We start from the raw sequence: 21,874 nt of genomic DNA, 5'->3' as shown, positions 1-21,874 counted from the left end.
TTCTGGCTGAATATGAACAAATCAAACGAAACGTTGGTGAGTCGGTCCAAGACTACTACATTAGATTCAATTCTGTTTATAATGAAATTCCCGATCATCTAAGGCCACTTGTGGGACTAGCCATGATGAAGTTTCCAGATGGTTTTGATGCTAACATGGCTTATCAACTAAGAGAGAGAGAGCCGGCCACAATGGAAGACATGCAGAAAATCGCGGTCAGCATTGAAGCAAATCTACTGACCAAGAGGGCTAGAGCAAAAGCAGAAAAGAAGGTCACAGTAAAGGAAGAGTCTTCCTCGATGGATCAATTACTCAGGAAGGTAGAGCAGATGCTTGAAAGGGTGAAACTTGACAAACCTGAGCCACAAGTTAGAAATCCTAACTTCCGTGGCCAACAGCAGCCACAATATAGAATAAGGCAGAGAGATCAGCGAGCCCAAGATCAGACAGCACAGCAGCCAGTACAGCCACCTCTGCAGCAAAATTTTGTGCATGGACCAGAGTCTGATGAGGAAGGGAAGGTAATAGGGGAAGAGAACCACTTATTTACTCTTGATGATTTTCCTATTTACATTACTGAAGAGGAGGAGTATGCAGAAAGTTCAGCTCCACACAAAGACGCAGATTTCATTCTGGCAAGTGACACAGTTTTGGAAGAAGAATCAGATGAGTATCAAATAGGCTATATGAATGCTATGTCCGCTCAGCAGCGGCAATATTCACTTAGAAACAGAGATGTGTCGGTTAACCCAATTCAGAAGAGGAAGGAAGTTTTAGCATCAAAGAATGATTCATTAGTTACACAAAAGAAAGGCAAAGAGGCACTTGATCCTAATAGCAACAAATCACCATCAGCAGAAAAATCAAATCCACAAATTGTATCGAGAGAAAAGGAAAAGAAAGAAGTCCCAGTCAAAAAGGTAGAAAAGACTTCCGCTTTTAGTTTAGAGAATGAAATTTATAAATTGAAGGTATCTATTCCCTTGACTGAAATAATGAGGAACAGCAGTTACAGAGGGCAAGTTTCTAAAATTTTGAATTATGATCCAATGTCTGATATGGTGAACGTCGAAGATGATCAGCCCGAAATGATTTTTGGGCCAGCATTGAATGGTGAGTCTCCAGATAGTGATGTGCAACCTTTTTATATCAATTTAAGATTGCATGATTTTGTGTTACATAATGCCATGTTCGATTCCAGAGATTCTCACAATCTCATGCCAAAGGCTATCATGGATAAGCTGGGTTTGGACGTCACTCGGAAATACCATGATCTCTATTCATTTGATTCCAGCAAAGTAAGATGTATCGGGCTCATCAAAGACTTGGTTGTGAGTCTGGATCAAATCCCAATGAAGAATGTTTTGATGGATATTGTTGTAGCGGATATTCCTCCCAGGTTCGGCATGCTTCTTTCCAGGTCTTGGGCAGCAAAATTGAAAGGGACACTACAACTAGATTTCTCCTATGCAACGATTCCTGTGTTTGGCCAAATGAGGAAACTGTATCAGGAACAAAAAATGAAATACATGATTACAAGCAAGGAGAAACCAATTAATCATCCGATTAATTATGTACATACAGATCTAGAGTCTTTTGTTTTGTATTCAGATAGTTTTAATGATATTGATAGTCAGTTAGTAGAAGCAGAAAGTATTCCAGAAATAGTAGAAAATTTCAAAGAAGTTTTGAAGAAGGAAGGACGAGAACAACAAAACGTCGTTGAGAAATCAGTTGAAGGTAACGAATAGCAAGCAGGAAAAATAGAGCCAGCAGAATTTCAGCACTTGGAAGAAGAGGAAGAAGGTTTGTGGACCATGGATTTTGACGGTGCAGTGGGAAATGATGGTGCAGGAATTGGTATTTGGGTACGCAGCCCTTTCTCTGCCCCGAACAAGTTGCCTAGTAATGTATGGGTATGCTCTTACAAATTAGCTTTTGATTGTTCAAACAATGAGGCTGAGTATGAAGCTCTGATTGCTGGTCTAAAAATTCTAAGGAAGCTGAATGCTAAGAGGATTGCAGCATATGGCGACTCTGAATTGGTGATTAAGCAGGTCAGAGGCGAATATCAAGCAAAGCATCCTCGGATGCGGGCTTACCAGAATGCAGTTCTAGACATCCTGAAATTATTTTCAGAATATACCTTGACATATGTGCCTCGTGTTCAAAATAGCATTGTTGATGCTCTTGCTAAGGCAACCAGTGGTTTGAAGATTCCAATGAACTCTAGTAATAAATTTGAAATCCATGTCAAGCATCGTCCGACTGCCCCCGACAACCATAGATATTGGCAAGTTTTCCAAGATGATGAGGAGATTGATGATTTTCTGCAAAACAAAGGTAAGTTCAAAGAAACCTCAATTGATGTAGAAGATGATGATGGTAAAGATGAGGTGCAGATCAATCAAATGGACGTGTTGCAGCTAAAGGATAACATTATTCCTAAAGGCTTGATACCTTTGGAAGAACTCTTTGATCAAGATGACGTAGCCCGCAAACCAACATTGCAGCCAATAGAGAAAGGTGTTGAAGAGGTCAATATCAGAACAGCTGCTAATCCTAAAATGGTAAAAATGTCTAAAGCATTCAGCCACAAAAGATAAAAGCCAAATATATCAGTATGTTGTCTTCATTTGCTGATGTGTTTGCTTGGGACTATTCTGACTTGAAGACATACGATACCAATATAATTCAGCACACTATACCCATTAAGCCTAATCAGAAACCTTTCAGACAGAAGTTGAGAAGGCTAAATCCAAAACTGCTGCCATCAATTGAAAAGGAGATAAACAGGTTGTACAAATCAGGAATCATTGTTCCCATCAGATTTTCGGACTGGATCTCTAATTTGGTGCCCGTACAGAAGAAGACAGGTGAGATTCACTTGTGCATTGATTTTAGGAATCTAAATAAAGTTTCATTGAAAGATAACTATCCACTGCCCAAAATGGATCATATACTTCAGTGAGTAGTTGGAGCATCTCGTATGTCACTACTCGATGGTTATTCTAGATATAACCAAATTTTTGTCCATGAAGATGACCGAGACAAGACAGCGTTCACCACTCCGTGGGGAACTTTTAATTACGCTAAAATGCCTTTTGGTTTGAAGAACGCGGGTGCCACTTCTCAGCGGGCAATGGACTTGGCTTTCGCAAATGAGAAGGATGTCTTTTTGGTTGTCTACCTTGATGATCTGACAGTGTTTTCCAAATCAGATGAAGAACAGATGTATCATCTGAAAACTGTTTTTCACAAGTGTAGAAAATATGGCCTGTCGCTGAATCCGAAAAAGAGCTTGTTTGCCATGGAGGAAGGCAAAATACTTGGGCACATTATCTCAAAAGATGGCATTCATATTGATCCAGCACATGTACAAGCAATTCAGCAAATCGATCTGCCCCAGAATAAGAAGGAGATTCAATCTTTCAATGGTAAAACGAATTTTCTAGGCCGCTTTGTACCTAATCTAGCTGAACACCTAAGAGAGATTACAAACATGCTTAAGAAGGACAGCCAAGTGAAGTGGATGGAAGAGGCTGTAAAATCTTTCAATTTGGTCAAATTGGCTCTTTCTTCAGCTCCAGTTCTAATCAGCCCGAAATATACTCAGGATTTTATATTGTTTTCATTCGCTTCGGAGCATACTATGGTAGTGGTGTTGATGCAGAAAATAGATGATCACGAAAGACCAATTGCTTTCTTCAGCCGAGCTATAAGAGATGCAACCTTAAAGTACAACATCATTGAGAAACAAGCCCTCACACGTGTGAAAGCATTGTAAGATTTTCGGGTATACATTTTGCATTCTCATATTTTGGCTTATGTTCCTAACACTGCTGTCAAAGATGTTTTAGTGCAGACAGATCCAGAAGGAAGACGAGGCAAGTGGATTGCAGCTTTGTTGGAGTATGATGTGGAAATAAAGCCCACAAAGCTTGTTAAAGGACAAGGATTTGCAAAGTTAATGGCCGAATCAAACTTGCACGCCTTAGACATAAATCTGATCACTGCTATGTCCGATGAGAATGAGGAAGGTTCATCAATTCAGGTATTTGAAATGTTTGCTCTTTCTCCGTGGTATTCAAATATCATATATGTGCTTCAAAATTTGTCACCGCCACCCGGCATGACTAGAAACAAAGCTAGAACTCTCAAATTAAAGGCTACCAAGTTTTGCATTCTAAATTCTGCACTTTATTTGAAAGATCCCGGTGGCGTTCTGTTGAATTGTTTGGTGGAAGAAGAAGCAAAGCAGGTCATGGAGGATTTCCACGAAGGAGATTGTGGTGGTCACCTTTTTTGGAAAACAACAACAAATAAAGTTCTGAGAGCGGGATACTATTGGCCGACATTGTTTGTTGATGTATATAAGGTTGTCAAGAGCTGTCATAAATGTCAGATTTTTGAAGGAAGGTAGAAATTACAGCCTTTGCCGCTTAAACCCATTGAGGTGAGTGCCCCTTTTCAGCAATGGGGGTTGGATTTCATTGGTGAAATTCATCCCGCTTCTTCCGGTCAGCATCAGTGGATTCTCACGGCAACAGATTACTTCACGAAATGGATCGAAGAAATTCCCACCAGACAAGCTACAGATGCGGTAATTATTTCATTCCTTGAAAATAACATCTTGTCTCGCTTTGGTTGCCCGAATAAGTTAATCACTGATAACGCAACAATTTTCAAATCAAAAAGGATGATAGAGTTTTGTCATAAATATCACATCATTTTGGGTCACTCAACTGCATATCATCCGCAAGGCAATGGGTTGGCAGAGTCTTCTAACAAATCTTTATTCAACATCGTTAAGAAGCTGTTGGAAATCAACAAGAAGCACTGGCATAAGAAGTTGGTCAATGCACTTTGGGTAGATCGGGTCAGTCAGAAGAAATCCATTGGTATGTCCCCCTTTGAGCTTGTGTATGGAGTTGATACATTGTTTCCTACTTCTCTCACAGCCCCGGTAGTCAAACTTCTTCAGGAAGCCGGCAGTGAAGATGATCCTATGCAGAGAAGATTGAATCAAATGATTCATTTGCAGCAGACCAGAGAAGAAGTTTTCCAAAACACATCCAAGTTACAGGAGAAGATTAAGAAAATTTATGACAGAAAAGCAAAGGCGGACAAATTTCAGTTGGATGATGTGGTGCTAAAGTGGGATGCAAGGAATGAGGAAAAGGGTAAGCACGATAAATTCAAGAATCTCTGGAAGGGTCCTTTCAAGATTGCAGCATATCAAGGTCAGAATGCCTTTCTTCTGAAGGAGATGAACGGGGAAGATTGTCTAGGAGGGTCGGTCAATGGTTAGCTGCTCAAGCGGTACCATTTCTGAAAAGTTTTTTGTTGTTTCTATTGTCATTGTAAATACCATTTTATTTTTGTTTTGGTTTGAGTTCGTCAAGTCAGTCTTTGAGTCATTTTAAGTTCAAATTTTAGTCAATTTGAGTCAAGTTTCATGTTAATAAATGAGTCGAGAGTTTCGTGTTGTTTGTCGAAATAATGACTCCATAGCCCAATGGACGAAGGCACTGTCTAGCTCCTCCAGAGATCTGCCGTTCTTGGCACCTCCAAGGAGCTACCATCCCCATTGGAGCCAATGTTAGAGTCGGTCTTGTCAGTCCTCCATCGGAGATCAAAACTCTTTCTGCATTTCATTTTTAGGTGTCTCACTCCATTCACTCAGCTGCATTCCGCTAGGGGCATGCCAAATCTGACGGAAGGGTCTTGTCAGTCATTACCCCTCATACTTTGTACTTGCTAGCTTAGCTCTGTTCATCAAAGTTCATTAAATGACAGTCAATATTTGGTTTTTTTTTTTGATGAGGCAAAAAATCATGTCAGTCATAGGTATATGGTTTCATAAGTCGTGTTTTCAAAGTTCCCAATAATGCCAGCAGGCCAAAGGGAGGTTCAACAAGTTTCATCTCCAGATTTTCATCATCCATAATGCTCAAGGGTGATTCCTGCCTATCTTGCCTCATGAACTATTCTGTCTCTTCGATTTAATTTCCCAGCTTATGCAGTCCTTTGGTCCCACACAGCCCAGAAAATTCAGTCATTCAAAAAAAAATCGCCTTTTTCCATATCTATTTGCTAGCCTAAAATCAATATTCATTGTAAGTCATCTCAGACCATATTGTTTATTTCTTCACTGAGCGTGACCCGGAGAGAGCCCTCTCCTGTTCTGGTAGGGCTAGCTACCAAACTGAGCATGGTTTGTGGTTACCCTGAATTTTGCCTTCTTTCAACCTAAGGCAGATTTAGGCACTAACAGACAGAAAGTCAGCAACAACATTTTCCTTTCCTGGCTTGTCCACAATGGTCAAATCAAATTGCTGCAACAAAAGTAACCATTTAATGATACGAGCATTTACATTAGGCTTATTCATTAAATATCTAATCGCAGCATGATCAGTGTGTACGAATGTTTGATAACCAGTGATGTAGTGTCTAAACTTGTTTAGGGAATGGACTACAGCCAGGAACTCTTTTTCGGTTACAGTATAGTTCATCTCTGCCTTGGACAGGTTTTTGCTAACAAAGTATATGGCATATGGTAGTTTCTCCTCAACTTGTCCTAAGGCTACCCCTATGGCTCTATTCGAGGCATCGGTATGGATGTGGAAAGGTAGGGCCTAGTTTGGACCTCTCAAGATTGGGGCGGACACCAGCTTATCCTTCAACTCATCCAGAGCCCCTTGACAATCGTTAGTCCATTTAAACTCAACATCTTTCCCTAAGAGGCCAAACAATGGCGAGGCTAGCTTACTGAAATCTTTAATGAATCTTCTATAGTATCCTGCTAAGCCTAGAAAACTTCGAACATCCCTTACCTTTTGAGGAGGTGGAACCTTTTGGATGATAGCAATTTTGTTAGGATCCACCTGTAATCCTTGCTAAGAAATGGTATGACCTAACACGGTCCCTTCAGTCATCAGGAATTCACATTTTTTAGGACTGAGGGACAGGTTCATTTCAATGCACTTGGTTAGAACTTTTCCTAGGTTAGACAATGCTTCTTGGAAGTTAGACCCATAGGGAGTAAATTCATCCATATAGATTTCCACTGAATCGTGAACCAGCTCAGCAAATATGCTCAATACTAGTCTCTGGAAAGTGTCGGGAGCATTGCATAGCCCAAAGGGAAGGACCTGGTAGGCAAAGGTTCCCCAAGGGCAAGTGAAGGTGGTCTTATCTTGGTCTTCCAGGCTGATTTGGATTTGATTATACCCGCTGAACCCATCTAGGAAAGAAAAGAACTTCTTCCCTGCCAGCCCATCTAGCACTTGATCTATGAACGGTAAAGGGAAATGGTCCTTCTTGGTGGCTTTGTTAAGTTCTCGATAATCTACACAGATTCTCCACTTCCCATTTTTCTTAGGTACAAGCACCAGAGGAGAAACCCATTCGCTGTTCGAGATGGGGTAGATGAATCCTACATCCAACAAATTTTGCAATTCTTCTTTAACGATGTCTTTAAGGGCTGGATTCATTCTCCTCTGAGGCTGCCTGACTGGTTTACAATCCTCTTTAATGTAAATGTGATGGGTACAGACCGACGGATGGACTCCTTTCATTTCCTTATAGCTCCAGGCAAAAGCATCCAAATGGTGGCTCAATAAGCTACAAAGCTCCTTCTCTTGAGAGGAAGATAGGGATGAGCTGATCTTTAAGGTTCTTTCAGGGCCAAATTCCACATTTTTAACTTTGGGTGAGGTCGGATCGGCCACACAGAGGTCCACTAAAGCGCTGGCTTGGGTACCTTCCACTAACTCCTCTAATGATAGTGCACTGGAAGGTGGATTTTGAATCAAATTCTCGATCAAGTCATCCTCGGTCAGAGGACCTCCCCTAGTGGCTTCTACTGTGCACAATGGTGCAGAGTAGACTTCACCCTCATCTTCCTCCTCCAACCAGAGTGGTAAGTCGTGTTCTAACAGAGGTTGGGCAGGAGGGTATAGGACTAGCTATTTGGACATAGGCCCATTCTTGATGGTCATGCTTCTAGCTCGACAACTTATGTAAGCATCCACAGTACCTAACCAAGGCCTTCCAAAAATGAGGGGGTATCCAGTGAGTTTTTCCTTTGGTTGAAGGACCAAGAAGTCAGCAGGGTACTCCCAAGAATCAACAGAGACCAGGACATCCTCCACAATCCCTTCAGGAGTCACGGTGGAGCGATCTGCCAACTGCAGTACCGTCGAGGTCTTTCTTAAGGAACTTTGAAGATTAAGTTTAAGCATAGTGTCCCTGGTCATCACATTAATGGCAGCCCCTAGATCAATCAAGGTGTGGGGGATTATGGTGCCATTGATGTGGACATCAACTACAAGACTCCCAGGGTCCAAATATTTTGGACAGATTACTTGTCCCAACATCAGATTGGACAGTTGTCCTATGACATTGATAGTCGGGGCATCTCTCTTGTGCCTGCCTGGGTGCCTGAAACACTTCTCCTTAATCAATTTGTTGTAAATTGATACATCTTTTATGGCCTAGAGAAGTGCGATTTTCACACACAACTGTTTAAGTTCTCCCAGAAGTTTAGTCTCCTCTAGGTTTGGTTGTGTGGCTACTGTTAGTCTCTCAGGAAAGGGTGGAATCGCTTTGGGTTCACTTTCCTGTTTCTCTTCTTCTTCCTCTGGGGGAGGAGGCTGGCGATCTGGAAGGACCTTTCTAGATCGTAGGTTGATCTCCTGAATCTCCACAGCATAGGTAGGGCATGTTGTCTCTCTAGTGTATACTTGATGGGCCTGTCTATTGTTGGGGTTCAGGTTCAGTTCAGCAGGCATCTAGGGTTGTCTTGGAGGAGCAGGAGGTAATGGTTGTGGTTGAGTAGGAGGCAGAGGCAAAATAGCGGGAGGAGAGTTGTATTGGGGCCTCCACCCCGGTTGAGGTGCATTCCACTGAGGGTGTGGCTGGACATGAGAGTGAAACGAGTGAGTGGCAGGTTGAGTATGGTATTGAGATGGATAAGACCAAGGAGGAGGTGTGGACCAGAAAGGATGAGTAGGGGACCCCCAAGAAGGCATGTGAGCGGATTGGTTGGGGTTGTAACAAGTTTGGGATGTTCCTTGCATCCCCTGTTGGTAAGGTCTGGACCCATGCAGCCTCCTTTGGTTGAGGAAGTAGAGTGGCTCAGTGGCCCCTTCAGCCCCTTGGTACATGGCTTTAAGTCCAGGTAAGGTTGGGCACTGGTTCGTGGGGTGGTCTTCCTCACAAACGAAACATACCTCCACTGAGTGCAATGGACACTCGTTCTTAGGATGCTTCCTGGTACATCTGGGACAAAAAATGGCCAAAGCCCTCTTAGCTTCCTCTTTCTTCTGTTGGATTCGGAAGGTATCTAGTTGCATAGCAATGGTCTGTCTCATCTCACTTTTGAGGTCTTCCATCTGATTAGCAAACTCATGCTTAGAGAAGGTGGTACTAGCTGAGAGTGAATTCCCCCTACCTCATTTACGGGCTGCCCTAGAGTGGTTTCTAAACACATTATTTATGTCCTCATAAGGTAGTTAGTAGATGTCTCCTCCAGCTAGCAGATGGAGGGTATCTAGAAGGTCTTCGGGGACTCCTCGGACCAGAACCAGCTTCAGAGATTCAGGGTCAAGCATGCACCTGGCCATTTATAGCTAAGTTGGAACCTTTCCTTGTAGTCTTCTAAAGACTCATCACTTCCCATGGTCATCCGAAAGATCTCTCCCTTTGTTTCCTTTGACCTGCAGTAGTCTCGATATTTGTTGTTAAAGGCTTGCTGCATCTGAGCCCAAGTTGTGATACTGTTTCCAGGTAGCCCCATGAACCAGCGTAGTGCTGCATCCTTGAGGGTAGATGGAAAGAGTTTCAACTTTTGCTCGTCTTCTACATAGTCATAAGTTTGACAAAGGACAGCAAACTCAAACAGGAAGGTATCAGGGTCTTCAGTGGTCAATCCATGGAAATGAGGTAAGGCTGAGGGACTTATGTTTTTCATCTTCATGTCCCCGTTGGTCTCTCGGATGGGAAAGGCACCTTCTATTCTCTCTTCATCTTCTCTACTGTTTCTGTTTTTAGCCATGGTCTCAAAAGGAATGTTTTCTTGCTCTTATTCTATTATAGGATCTTCGTATATCTCAAGAGGTTCACCTATAGGTTCTTCTGGATCACTGCCACCAAAGAAGAGAGAAGGGTGACTCAGTGATGTGGTGGGGGTGTTGGGTAGGAATTTTCCAGTATTGTCTCTGTTCCTACGAGGCATGAAAATGTAATATTTTTGTTTTCTTTTGTGTTTTCTTTTCTGTTTGTACCTGCAAAACTAAAAGAGATTGAATTGCACCTAGCTAAAATCTATCTTGCTGAAATGAAAATTTGGAATTGAAATGAAAGCGAGAAAGGACTAATCTATTTTGCTGAAATGAAATTGCGGAATTGAAATGCTAATCTACGCTTGCAGAATTGAAATTGCGGAATTGAAATGCTAATCTACGCTTGCAGAATTGAAATGCTAATCTATGAAAGCAGGAAATGTCTAATCTACTTTTGCAGGAATGAAATTGCAGAATGGAAATGAAATAAACTACTTAGCAGAAGGTTGTAGTAGAAAATAGAAGAAAAGCAGCAATCACAAATACTCTGACGCTTCCCTGGCAACGGCACCAAAAAGAATGGTGGGCTCTAGTATTGCAGCAATAATGCTGCAACTCCTGGGACTCCCTTCTTTACTTTTATCAACCCGGTAGTTCGTAGCAAACCTGGAAGCGACAGTGCTATATGCACAAGTACTAGCTCTTGCCATAGCTGTCACTGGATCAGCTAGCACAAGTCCGCTAGGAACTTAAGCCAACTTCTATGAGCTCTTAGAAGAAGCTTTTAATAGTGATGGATGAAAGCTAACTCAAAGGAAGCTAGTCTACTTGCAAAAAGACGCTGAAAGTGAAAAAGGAATGCAAACCCTAGTTCTACCGATCAACCCTACCGATGCAAGTAAAAGTATGAAAGCTACAGAAATGGATTCTATTGACTTCTAAAAAGGTAAAATGCATGTGACTAAGCTACTTCTGAAGAGAAATATGAAGAAAACATCTTTTTGCATTTTTGAGTAATTTATCAGAATTATTTTGCATGTACTTTAACTGTTTTTTATTGTGCAGAGGTTTATTGGTGAAAGGAAATGGAGTAGGCACTTGCAAGAGGTTGCGAAGGCTAGAAGAGGGCCTAAGGGGTCCCTAGCACCCTTCCAGAGAGTTTCACAATGCTCGGATCTCAAGAAATCGCTTTCGTGAGCTTCTACAGGAAGTCTGCAGGGGTTCTACAGGATGTTCTGTGGCTTCTACAGGATGTTCCGAAAGGGAGTTTTGAAGGGCTGATGGTGAGAAAAAGTGGAGAAGTGGGTATGGAGGTGAGATGAGGGTGTGATGAGGTCTAGGACTTGGCAAACGAAGCGGGTGAGTGATAAGGATGGTTGGGTTTGTTCAAGGAGGGTTAGAGAAATGTTGCAAAAAATATAGAAATTAGGTCAACGTGCGGGAACGTGGCAAATGCGAGGCAAGAATCAGAATTGGAGGATGGATCAGGCAGTATTGGGGGAGTAGGGGTAGGCAAAGAGGTATTACAGGTGCTCTGTAAGTTATTTTCCAAACTATTCAAACAAAGACTCGGAAAAACCAAAGACCTAGCTACTCTGACCTAAATATCAGCAAAGAAAATGAGCAGATGTTTATTGCAACGCAATCATATGAAATAGCTATGCAAACTAAGAAATCATGGACCTAAACATGTAACCACAATTGGTATCAACTTCTGCAAATGAGAATTTAACACTAACAATTGCATGATGAAGCAAAGACAATGTTTTTGGGGGCAGCAAGGACACCTTGGTCTCAGCTCATGGTTCCACAGAGGGAGAGGTGAGATCAGGGGTGCTTGATGGCCTTTTTCTGAAGATCTTCTCTGTTATTAACCTATCAAGTCAATCTAAACATGAAAAGCCTTTCTAATCATCAACAATGATCTAGGTAACCAAGCAAGACTGTAATCTACTTAACAGAAATTATTTTGCAAAAACATTAAAAACATATAACAGTACATGAAGGAGGCCTTGGCACTTGGGTTGGGCCCAACCCCAAGAGCTACAGGCTCCTAAGAAAAGCTCAGAACTGATGCCAAATGAAACTGCTTTTCATTATTCAAAAATAACCATGTCACAAAGAAAGTTGTACAGCAGAAGCTACAAAGTGAGCTGAGAAACTAGCAGCACTATAGTGCAGAATACAGCCGTTCAAAAAAGTAACCTATGAAGGTTGGAAGCCTTCCTATTTATGCACCACGAGGGTCTCCAACAACCCTCCTTAACTCGAGGGGCTGCTTGAACTGCCAGTGATCAGACACTTTACACAAAACTGCTCGGCTGCCTTTGGGAATCCTTCTCAGTGGCCTGCTGAACTCCAAGCTGAGGGTGGAGAATTTGAGGAAGGGGCCATTTAGTGCAGGAGACACCCTTCCTACGAATCCTCACCCTTGTTCCTTCATGCTTGGCTGTCATCTGGCTCATAAATGCTTGGCCTTGGTCCAAAATTTGTCTAAAAATCTGCAATAACCACATGTTAGCCTTCTTGGTCAAGTGACTATCCTCATTCGTTCAACTAACATAAATATACTCAAAAAACATGCATAAACTATGAAAAATGGTGGATTGATGAAGAACAATAGGCAAAATGAGCCCAATAAGTTACCCATTTTTAGGGCTCATCACTTTGCATGCTCCCCTGGCTTCCTTCTGCTAGTCAGGGGCAGCATCAGGCTCCTGCTAACTGGTTCCTCTCGTGAAGGTTGCACCAGGCTCCCGCTATGATCTACTTAAGTTCCCATCATGGAGTATTATTAGTTGCTTTAAAACCCAAGTATTAAACCTTGATTATCGAAATCATTTCCAAATAGCCCCGAGATCAATACTTATACTTAGGCTTTAAAAAACCTTAAGTATTAAACAATATGGGTTATTTAAAAAATAAAAAAAAAATCAAAATGAATAGGAGTTTTTAATTCCCAAAGGTTGAATTCTTCATAAACTCCGACTCATCCAAAATCTTGCATCGCAAATAAACATAAGGAAAAGACCCCTCCGTTAATTCCATTGTGATTTTGATAGAAGCACTGGACCTGACGACCAAGTTAATGCAATCCTATAAATCCCCCGTGTCTGCAGATCATAATAATTTCAAACTTAAGTCTCTACCTTAACTCGATTGTGATTTGATAAGGCTAGGAAAGTATCTTTTAGTGTAGTCAATGTATGTTAATTTAAAAAATTAATGATATGTTTCTATAATTTTTTGCACTTTTCTAAATTTACTTGCCAATCCAAATATTTCAATCAATTCCTTATCTTAAGACTTTCAAATAAGAACATTCAAGAAGTAAAATTTCACTTAATAACAATTTTAGTCGTCATATTGGCTTGTAAAAAGTGTATTTTAGTGCACAATTAATGTATGTTAAATTACAATGATTTTAGTTTAGATGTCAAGATGTAAACTACAAATAAGTTTTATTCGATTTTTCTTCTTTTAAGAGGTTATCTAAAATATCTTAATAGACATAACATATATATATATATATATATAGTTGCACATTTTACATTCCAATATGAAGCATGTGTGTAACTCTTTCCACGTTTTATATCGAACTAACACGTGACATATTTATTAATAACATAAAAATATTTCAATCTTGTTCATAACCTAGATTGTTGAATTTCCATTTGAAGTAAAATAATATATAAACTTGGTTGTTTCATACTAAAATGGATTTTCTAAAAACCAAATATGTGTGACATGTATATAGATATATAAAATTTCTTGCATACTCAACATGAATAATATACACATGACATTTAAAAAATTTAAGATGAAAAATTTTAATTAAATCTAAATCTAAATCCATATTGATTCTAAATTTTAATTAAATTTTAGATCTATGAGGCTCACATAAGGATCTTATCCCTAAAATTAAAACCTCCTTGAAATTTGGTGTGCTTTAGAAACTTAAGCACCTTAAGGAAACTAAATCTTATATAACATATATGTACACCATTATGAATCCATCCTAGATAAGAGGGAAACATTTCATTATTCAAAATTACAAGAGTATTCAACAGTCAGATTTATAGATTACAAAAATCATGCATTTAAGATCTCTTATACTATATTAGATTACACTTGACTGTTATAGACTCAGCGTAAGGGCTTGCATTTTCATCATCTACTCATCTTGCCAATGCCTCATAGGAATGCAAGTCTCCATAATACATTCATGGTTTGATTTTGCAATCTTACATCTCCTTGGCTCACTTTTATTTGTTTTTATTTATATGATATTGATATGAGATGTTATGACTAGATGACTGTATTGGCAAGATACATATTCAAGCATAAAATATCTACAAATGATGCAATTAATCTGTCTTTTTAACCTTTTAAAAAAATGGCCCATCACAACCATGTAACCAATTTGGTATGTGAATTTTCCATATTCATATTGTCTCACCAGCCTACTTTTCACCCGTGTGCATCAGATCAAATAGTAGGCCACATTCTCTTCGTTTCTTACGGGGTAGTGACAACAAAAACATCACCTACAACCAAAATAAAAAATATGTATTTGTTAAATACATCCAAAATTTCAAATTAAAGATGAAACTGAATGATGGATGGGATACATATCCCCTTACAAGATCAGAAACTCGATCATGATCAAGTGAAAAAATGACCTCTTCATTGTGCATCTCTTTCCATGTCAGAATTGGATGAGGTCCCTTTGGATTAAGAGGGACATACTTCCATCTTTTCATGTACCCGTGTTTTTCACAATGATTAAGTCTACATCAATTGACACCAATGTAAAACTCACAAAAACATGCAATTTTTCTTATCTCGATGGCAAATATTTCCCCTTTGTCTTTGTTCTACAATGAGTGTAATTCCCTTGTTCCTTCTATAGTATTACAATACCAAGGAATGGATCTATTCACATTGCCAAGTTCAATATTCCAGAAGAACCTACACATGGGCCTTATAGATCTATGACCTTCATGTCCTAAATGGGATTTGCACCTGTTGACGACCTCTAGTGATGATTTGAGTTGATCTGCATCATGACTCATTTGTTACCTCCTAAGTGCTCGCCTCACACAAGCACTTGCACCATCATGCTCACCCTTTCCATGTCTTGTTTCAAAGTAGCTCCAAGTATGCTGAATTTTTGTCTTCTTGTGTAGTCCGATCAACCAATAAAAAGTGTGCACTGACTTGAACTGCCGTACAAAACCATCTGACAATGGCCAATGCTTCCTCAATGATATGCCATTTTTTTAATGATTCATACATTAGGTCAAAGTAATGTTGCACGAACAATGTGTCATGCTAATGATCATCATTGATGTACGAACACTATCATGACCAACACATCCAACCATATTCATAGCCGGTGAAGCCTACGATGGACCAACACATCCAACTATATTCATACCTTGCGAACTCTACGATGCACCAACACATCCAAACTCCTCACAATAAAATTAGTGCCCAGATAATCCAAGATCCATTTACTCTGCAGAGCATTTTGGTTTCCGTTTAATTTCTTTGGAGTTAAACTTTTGAGGGTTTTGTTGTTTTGACCCTTCTAGAAATTTCAATATCAGGATTTTTCCCTGCAGAAGCTTCAGCAAAGATGTCATTAGTTGAAGAAAGATCTCAGTTAACTCCACATAGAGGATAGTCATAGACATGAGAAAATTTCATTTAGGTACTATGATGAACTATAATAACATTCTCTTAAGATTTTTACAAGAGTCATTCATCATCCAATAGTTATTTAGGGTTTTGCACTAATTTTCTTCTTAATTCAAGGGTTTTTTGACCTATTCTCCTTTCAGTTTTAGGGTTCAAATTCAATACGAGGGTTTTTAACTGATGACGAAGACTTATATTGATTCAACATGGAGCTAGTCGTAAACCACTGGCCTAACATGACAATCCATTCGATGCTTTATGGGATTATTTTGGAAGTGACGGGGGTATTCTAGTTCAAGGTGAGTTATTTAATGCTCCACTACTCTATCAATAGCTCTATTTCATTGACATTGTCTCAATATTTCATTTTTGTTGGGTGTCTAGTTTGTGGTGCAAGTGCACACCTTTTCAATAATCTGTAATTTATGGACCACAAGTCATGCCCCTATTTTTTGGTTCATTACCTTTGGCTAGTTGTAGAATCACAAATATTCCTAACATGAATCTCTCTCTCTTGTTTGTGCACTTAGACTTGATTTCTTGTCAAACCCTCAAAGGCGAAAATAACTCTTCCTTCAATGGGCACAATAGCAAACTCAATTCATTTCAATTTGTTGTAAGTGCGTTTTTTTCCAAACAATTTCTTTTTAGTGCGCACTTGGGCTTTTTTCCTTGGATTATTCACATCCATCACACTTCTTCCCAAAATTATAGGTATATATTATCTTCATAGAATTATTTCCGTTATTTTTTCATGTGATTCCCTTATTTAAAGGTTCCAATCGCACCTCCTTCAAAATAGTGCAGGAATTTAAGGTTCCAATCACACCTGCTTCAAACTAGTGCAGAAAATTAATTATCGATTGCATTAGTTGATATTATGATGCCAAGCTTTGCCCTTGTCCTATTCTTGGCTATATGTGGTAGAAAAGCAATCTGCTTCCCTTTTTTCCATCCCATGCATGCATTTCCTCTTTAGGTGTTCTTCCTCTTGTTTTCTAATATCGTAGAAGTCCCTTTTTATTCCGCAACAATTCATGGACTTTTGTAATGAGTGATCCATTGCCTAAAGAAATTATAGATGCCCTACCATCACAACATCCCTTGATTAAGTGCGATGTGATTCAATCATGGCAGATTCCTTAAAGCTCTCCAATATTTAACTACTCCTTTCCCTCCTTCATTCTGGGGGTCATTGGCCCTTTTGTATACGCTATTGTATTTTAGGTCAAAATGGAAGCAGAAGGTTTCCATTTCCACTATGTGTGTGAGGTCTATGGGGCTCAAAGCTATAGTAAACAGGTAATTAGAGTTATAAGAATAGAGATCTCCTCCTTCAAATCTCAAGTGCCTTTTAGAGTGAGGAAATTATGGAAACTATGGCCAAGCAAAGGCAACATATTGATCATCTTGAGGATCATTGCAGTATTATCTTTTATTTAGCCTTAGGATTGGCCTGTGGAACAGTTACCAGAGAAAGAACACTCCTTGCACAAGGAATATTTAGTCCAGGAATAGTCCCATCATACTGATAAAGGAGATGCAAAGTTTGACCCCCTGCTCAAGAATGGAATAAAAAGGAGCCCTCGGTAATAAAAAGAATTTACAAGTGTTTTGAATTCATTTCAAAGTAGTATGTTTTTTTTTCCAGTTTGTTAAGGCCTATACTTCTATAATCTTTATTTTTGTACATCAAACAACAGGTGTAGCCCAACTACTTGGAAATGTTTTTGAACTTATGGGTATTCTTTAGAAAGAGATAGTTTTACAGTTGTTCCACCTTTTGTACTCTCTTAATGTTTAGCTTGTCCACATAATTTTTTAATATAAATCTATCTTTTGTTCTTGTTCAAAAAAGAAAAATCCTCCACTTGTAGTGGTTTATACATACACACTGGAGTATACATCACATCTTTAAATTAATCATGATTATCTTAAATAATAATTTATCCATGCATACCAAGATCTAGGTGCTTGCTTCAGTTGTATAGATAACTAACCAAAGTTACAAGATGCCTGAAATAAGACTTTTTTTAATGAAAAATATACATCTCTGTGAATATAAATTGGTTTAGGTTTGGTCTAGAAAATAGTGGGTGCCCCATGGCATAACTCTCAAGAGTCAAAATATTACTCATTGCTCCTTTTTTCTTTGCTTAGTATTTTAATTTATTTTTCAAAAGTTGTAGGCAAATTATAATCACACCAGAATGTTTAGAAATCATACAAGCCTATCATGTTTTCTTGTAGTGTTTCAACCACTTCTAGATTACTTGAATTTGCGCAATATCAAGTCTCCTAGTCCGATCTCAATTGAGAGTAAGATTTTGAGAGTTCTCCCATTGGTCCATTAGGGGAACTTTGAGGTCTGAAATGGGCCTCCTAAGGAAATTATAAAATAATATTGGAAATAATAAAATAAGATTAGATTACATCATCAAATTTTAGAGGGAAAAAAGAAAAAACTATTTTTTCAACTCGTATTTTCAACTTATCTCCCTATGGGTTTACTCAAATTTCGAGCAGAAACACTCGTTGGATGAAAACTTTGATTCCTCATCCAACGAGTACCCATGTTGCATACTTTCAATGGACCCTACTACACGAAAAATGAGAAATACATGAAAAACGTTATTGCAATCATGTTTTTTCACGTATTTCTCATTTTTCATGTAGCAGGGTCCATTGAAAGTATGCTACATGGGTACTACATGGATGAGGAATCAAATTTTTCATCTAATGAGTACTCCCTCTCGAAATTTGAGTAAAACCTTATGGAGATAAGTTAAAAATATGAGTTGAAAAAGTAGTTTTATTATTTTATTATTTTTTAATATTTTTACTTTTTTACTCCAAAAAGGGTGAATCATCCCCCATGATTGACATCATCATCTTGAATCCTATTAGTTCTTATAAAGTTTATTTTGGTCGTACATTTTTCTTTGGAGGCCCTTTTTAGACCTCAAAAGTCCCCTAATGAGCCAATATTTTCTAGACCAAACCTAAACCAATTTATATTTGCAAAGATATATATATATATATATATATATATATATATATCATAAAAAGATCTTATTTCAAGTGTCTTATAGCTATGGTTAGTTATATATGCAATTGAAGCATTTACTTTTTTCTAGATCTTGAATTTGCACAATATGTAGGCCTCGACCTCTATATTTCTTGCATTTGTGAAATATTTAATTTTCCACAACATACAATGGTTTTTGCAAATTATAGACATGGTTCTCTTTACTAGGTTACATGAATCCATGTGGTTGTTCCATTTATTCATCTATCACCCATTCGAAATAGAAACTTTTACATCCATCTTATGAGTAGGCAATTTATAAAACATTACAATATCTAGCACAACTCTTATGGTTGTAATCTTAGCTATAGGTAAAAAAAAATATTCATGATTTATTCCTTCCTTCTGCACATAGATTTTGGCTACTAACTGCACTTTGTACTTGCCAACAATACCATTATAATTACATTTAGTTTTTAATATCCACCTATCATAAACAAAAAAATTGTGCTACCACACACAAGGATGAAAATCTAGTATGGAGGTGGGGATTATCACCCCATAGTTAAGAGGTAGAGGTGACAACCAAACTTATTGGGTTAGTTCACTGATTGGATGAGAATTACTTGATTCATTCGTTCAGTAGACTCATTGAAGGTAGGCAGGCTAATGATGACGTGGAAGTAGAGTTAGCTTTGGTCTTGAGAGTATATGTTCGGGTAGGCAAGCGATGGTTCTTTTGTTCCCATGATTAGCTCCTGGTTCAATTCACAAAGGTTGTTCCTATGACTATTGATTCATGTGACAATTTTTTTCTAGTAGAAATTGGTTAGCCTTTCCACTCACTAACGAAGTCACCAAAAATGTCATTTCTCTTCAGTATTAGTAGTGGGAAGGCTTGTAAGGTCCCTCAATGGGCACATTGATATACACTGCTTGTTCAAGAGAAAGCTTCATTAGCTTAGCTCCCAACTTGGAAAATCTAGAGAAACTACCTTTTCATCTAGATGCTTTGGGAGCACATAGACCTTCTTCTTGTACTTCTTGGACTTCTTCTCATTCTAGGCTCCAACTAAGCAATAACCAAGTTTGTAAAGGAAAAAGACATGACAAATGTTGGGTAGCTCGTGTTAGGTGTGGAGCCTAATTATCTTCTTTATTCATAGGTGTCGTTGCATTTTACCCCAGTTCGTAATGGGGTGGCAACGCTACCTGTTTGTTTGTCGCAGGGGGGGTGATGAAAATTTTTAAGAGCCCCCTCCCCTGACGAGGGTTTGGGGGTAGCGTTCCCGAAGCTAAAAATAGATGTAAAATTGCATTGTAAAATATTGTAATTTCATAGTCAATCTGAGTTGTTCATTAGGCAGATGATCTTACGGTAGAAGTTATGTTTAATTTAGGGTTTTTTCCCATAGAAGGCAACCCCTCACTAGGGAATTGTATTGCGGCTATGTAGATGTGTATTCTGAGCGAGAAAGAGAGAGGAGATTGTGTGAGAGTGAAGAGGAAATTACAAAGGATCTATTGTAAGTTGCATCTCTTCATTTTGTTCAATAATATATAAGGAAGGACTGGTTGTTTCTCCATGGACGTAGCCCAAATTGGGTGAACCACGTATATCTGTGTCTCTCTTGTTTTATGCATTTTCTTTGTTTGTGTTTCTGCAATATTTATTCATTCCATTGCTCTGCAATATATAATTTTCTAACAACCTTTTCATCTAACTACCTTTTCGTCTAGATGCTTTGGGAGCACATAAACCTTCTTCTTGCCCTTCTTGGACTTCTTCTCATTTTAGAGCTCCAACTGAGTAATAACCTAGTTTGCAAAGGAGAAAGACATGAAAAACGTTGGGTAGATAGTACACAACCCAAGTTCATTAGACGTCCCTATGTAAGAATGATGATGTCACTATTGGTATCAATGAATGCCCACCTATCTGTCTGAGGCTTGATGATAATCTTCTTAACACTAGTGGAAGTTTCAAGATTTTGCATGTCAATCTCGTTGTCAAAATGACTAATGTTGCAAACAATGGCATTATTCTTTATTTTCCTCATGTGATCAATCATGACATTTGTGGCTCTCAGCAGATCATATAGGAGAGAGTGTCTATATCCATATAAATTATCAAACTTTCTCTTGCTAACAAAGTCATTAACATTGATAGTAGGGAATACAAAACTCTCGTTGGCTTACATCTGTTAAAGCCACTTCATACTATTAGTTTTCTCCTCAAAAAAACAAATCGAAATATCCTTGATCTTGTGGTACCTCAAGGGATCCATATTGATTCTCTCCTTGATCAACTCCAAAACCATCTAAAACTCCATATTTGTGGTAGACTTCGAATCTGGTAACTTCTCGATCTTGGAAAATTTATTCTTAGCCTTGACCCCCAAATGGATCAACAAATTTGCATCACCACTATCATTGAAAATTAGATCAGGGCCACCACCTAAACCCTAGTCAAGAGCCCTTTCAGTACACCACTGGTATTCCTGTAACATCTCCCCCTTCCAAGAAAACAATATAGTTTTTTCATGGAAAATAGCCATGGCAGCATGGTCATACATGGAGAAGATGATGCAGGAGCACCATCTCACCTCAACACCAAGTTCCTTGAGGGTCTCAATGAGCACCTTGGTCTGGATGGTCACATGGAAGGACCCTGTGATCCATGCACACTTAAAGGTTTTTGTGGGGTTGAACTTAGCTCTGCATGACATCAATCCAAGCATCTCAACTTCTGCCAATTCAATCTCCAATCTACAAAAATCCACTTGGGAGAGATATTTCACCTTGTATTCCCATTTGGACACAGTTTTCTTGGCCAAACGTGCCATTGCTATGGAGAAAAAAAATGCAGAACTGACAGAACCACATATTACAAGAATCAAGCTTAGGCTGATTTTCTCCAATAGAGAATTTTCAAAAGATAACCCTTTAGAAAATATTGTTTTTATGTTTGTATTGATAAAGATTGTAGTTTTAAGAAAATTATCAAGCCAAATAGAATTTTGTTAAAATTATAAATCCATGATCTTATGTGCTAGAAATGGATTTTCAGAACTTA

The 21,874-nt window shown here is 38.8% G+C and overlaps 1 pseudogene; it reads right to left on the bottom strand.

The window, feature by feature from the left end:
- Positions 1 to 20,687: 20,687 nt before the first annotated feature.
- On the bottom strand, positions 20,688 to 21,644 carry LOC149199924 (adenosylhomocysteinase pseudogene; annotated as a pseudogene).
- Between the last annotated feature and the right edge of the window lie 230 nt (positions 21,645 to 21,874).

Source organism: Pinus tabuliformis, chromosome 2_1, assembly GCF_031772625.1.
Source record: "Pinus tabuliformis cultivar Carrire ecotype Pingquan chromosome 2_1, CPIR1, whole genome shotgun sequence".
Classification (NCBI taxonomy): domain Eukaryota; kingdom Viridiplantae; phylum Streptophyta; class Pinopsida; order Pinales; family Pinaceae; genus Pinus; species Pinus tabuliformis.
This window is presented reverse-complemented; position numbering and strand designations above follow the sequence as displayed.